A 3799-nucleotide genomic window follows, 5' to 3' on the forward strand; every position below is an offset into this window, starting at 1 on the left:
TCAGGATTCACTCTTTTCTTTGTGCAGAAGAAAAGTAACTTAAAGTGCACTCATGTAGCCACTATAGGGCAGAAAGAAATGACTTTATAACATAATATTAATTCAACGAGTACTTTAAAAAAATATGTATGTATAAGTGCTTCTTTCTAAAGAAAATCTTTTTTGCATAAGGGTTTGTCTTCCTTTTGCTGCATAGTATTCTGTTAAATATGAAGGTACTGTAGATAAATGAGAAGCAACTTCAAGTCCAGCATCTGCAGGTGTAGAAATGAGAAACAGCAGGTTCTGCCAAGGAGACCATACACCCCAGCATGGGACTATGAAACCATATGAATTAATACAGGACTTACTGCAGAAATGAGTGCAGGACTGGCTATTTTGTGCTTGTATTTTAGCTAGATACTGAAGAGTGGGATCCTGCAGGGCTTTGTAGAGAAAGGCCAGTAAAACATTTTAAAGCTTCCTGTAAAACTGACACATTTAACACACGTTGCTCAGGGTTGAAAAGCGTGTCTCGAAACCAACACCATTCACCCACAATCAACTTCCGTGGTTAATAATTAGACACACGGACTGGGAATGCCTCACACAGCTATGCAATGATCGTCTGCATTTCATCCTTGCTTTCCTGTGGGATGTTACCGCATTCCATTAAACACAAGCTTAAAAAAAGTAAATAAAGTATGAAATTTGATATTTCTGGCAGGTGCTCACCTCAGTGGCTAGACCACTGGGCTGATGTTTCTGCTGGCTGTAAAAATCCAAGCAATAAGTGATTATATCCCTGTGTTTCTTATTCCACTGAAATGATTGTTAAACAATAAATAGGTTGTTTTTGATTATTTTATTGACATTTTGTAAAAATGTGAATTACAAGTTTGCGGTTACAAAACTAAAACCCAAAAAACACAAGCAATACAAGTGTAAGCCAAATACACACCCAGTCATAAAATTGTTTTTTACAGGAAACAATATACATGACTAAACCCTCTGTTAGTGAGTACAGATTGGAAACGGTGTTATGACTGTCCTGAATAAAGGCTGTTGTGATCTGCATGGGCTGCACACGGATAGGGTGGCTGGGTCATTTCCCCTTGTTCGGTGTCAATTGTTTATTGCAACAATCCTTTAATACGCTCAATTGCTGCTGGTTCCTCAGGCTTGTATATTACTGCAAGTTTATAAACATCAAAAAAAATAAAAACCTGCTCCTGGATTGCTGCTGTTCTGCCACCTACAGGAAAAGAAAGAGAATGCAGCCTCACTGAAACATTGGTAACCTTTGACCTTTGTAATGCAATGCAGCGACAAACAAAATTAGCCTAAACACAGAATACCTGCTTTACAGGGTCGACTGAGTTATACAATCACGTGTAGTAAGAACTCAGCGCCAGCTCTGTCAGTGTGTGCGCTCATATGCTGTACACAGAACTGCCAGCAGTTACTAGTAGGATACTGTTATTGGATTAACTGGTACAGGTCATGTAAAAACACAAAAATGTCAGGTTTCCAAAACCTTGTGCTCATGTTCTTGCACTGATTGCTAATATACAGTACATTATTATAAGAACTCTAATCCGCAAACCGTTTCAGACAGTGCCATCTGATAATCAGGTACATCTGTGTCAAACTGGGGCTGATATGGTCAAATAATACCTGGCTGCATTAAGGCACAGTTGGATTTGTGTAGTGCATTGGTCTGCTGTACCGTATGCCTGTTAAATACCCTGAAACCTACTGCGTGCACTAAGCACAGCGGACACACAAGTTCAGTTTCCCAGGTGTCATTACGGACTACGGTGCTCAAATGATAGCAGTGTCCTCTTTTTATAAACTCTATAGATGTGTTATGCTGAAGATACTGCACCAATGTAATACAAAGTATGGAATGGAATGTTGGCGCAACATTCTAACATTTGCAAGTGAACCTCGCGAAAGGCGTTTGCGATTTCCCCGGTTCAAATCCCACCTCAGCCACTGACTCATTGTGTGACCCTGAGCAAGTCACTTAACCTCCTTGTGCTCCGTCTTTCGGGTGAGACGTAGTTGTAAGTGACTCTGCAGCTGATGCATAGTTCACACACCCTAGTCTCCGTAAGTCGCCTTGGTAAAGGCGTCTGCTAAATAAACAAATAATAATAGGCTAATAATAATACAATAGTAGCTACAATATTGCAACTTTGTATTTCAACATTTTGCATTCCAACATTGAAACAAATAAACGTGCACTTAAGAGTTAAAGCTTCAATGTAACCACAGAACATTGTTTTGATCGGTGCGGTCTAACTGCTCACTTGAAATGTCGAAAGGTATTATTTATCTTTCGACAAGCAACAATGAGCAACAGCTATCTTGTACAGAAGGAACGAGCAAACTCCCCCCCCCCCCCTCCCCCCCCTCTCTCTCTCTCTCTCTCTCTCTCTCTCTCGTTTCTCAAGGGGACTGTCTTCTTTAGCTTCCCCCACCCTAGTGCTTCGGACAGATGGCTTGGGATGCATTCCCTCCTCGTGAGTTCCCTGCTTTGACATTCCGTCTCCTCCACCTCTTCTCGAGTATCCGTGATCCTGTCTGACCGGGTTTGCGAGTCGAGATTATGGAAAGCGCCAGACGAGGATATTTATAGTTTTGCTCTTCACTCCCGTCTGACGGTCTTGAGTATTGTATCTCTTACTGACGTCTCTCCGCACTCAGAAATACTGAGTAATGCATTTTTTTTTCATTTATTTATTTTCCCCACTTGTTGTGCTTTCTAACAATATAGTGCTACAGAAATCCTGTGAAATGAGTAACGCACTCTGGGATCTGACGCGCATCCGAAGCACACGCAGAACGCCAAGCACTGACATTGCAGCGTCCGTCTCGCTTAATTACCCGCAGTTGCCCAGAGAGATTGTTCTGTGTTGAATGCGTGCCAAAGAACGTTCGTTTGAAATGAACTTGCTTCTGTAGCCCAGGGACACGCTTCATGTTGGCCTACTTCTGCAGCACCAGAAAAAAATAAAATCAATGTTTGTTGGCATTGGAATCTGCATTTGATGGTAGCCTATTGCAGTTGGTTGTACGCCTACAAAATGTAATCATTCAGAATATACAGAAAACGAAAGCAGTAACCACAAACCGTAAAAAAAATGATCTGTATGTGCACATCACAATCCACAAACTGACCTGCTGTAACTGTCAGAGACGCACACAACATACAGCAAGCAGTTTAACCCTCACTGTTCAGTGAGAGGAGAGAGGGTGGCCCGCTGCCAGCAAACAGTATCACAGACCACCACAGGCTTACAATATGATTACAGGTTATGGATACAGGTAATGAAACAGGTTCTTTACAAATTCTGACAATAGGGCCCCGTTTTCTAGTCACAAAACAATATTTGATATACAACCCTGAAATAAAAACAAGTGTAGTCGATTGCCACATATCATTTTTTTTTTATTATTATTTAAGAAGGGGAGGGGAGGGGGATTCAAATGCCAAGCTCAGTAACCTGGTAATACGGCCTAATTCTGGAACTGGAGTGCTCATGCATTTTAGGAGGTAACGACGGGGCATTTTAGGAGAATGAGTAACACCACTCGGGGAAGTACCAAAACCTCTAAAAAATTTTTTTAAAAAGCCGGGTCGGTTTATGAATTTAAATAATTTCAAAATATTTTCTTTATTGACGACTAGTGCGGCGGGCGACTTGCAATAACGCTCGCTGTCTCTTTAATAACGCTTCCCTACCTTATAAGGAAGACGGCGTGGGTTGCAAATAGGTCGAACACTGGAAGCCGTTGGAGGGCGGCCAGGTTC

This window comes from Acipenser ruthenus, chromosome 11 (genome assembly GCF_902713425.1).
Source record: "Acipenser ruthenus chromosome 11, fAciRut3.2 maternal haplotype, whole genome shotgun sequence".
In the NCBI taxonomy this organism is placed as follows: Eukaryota; Metazoa; Chordata; class Actinopteri; order Acipenseriformes; family Acipenseridae; genus Acipenser; species Acipenser ruthenus.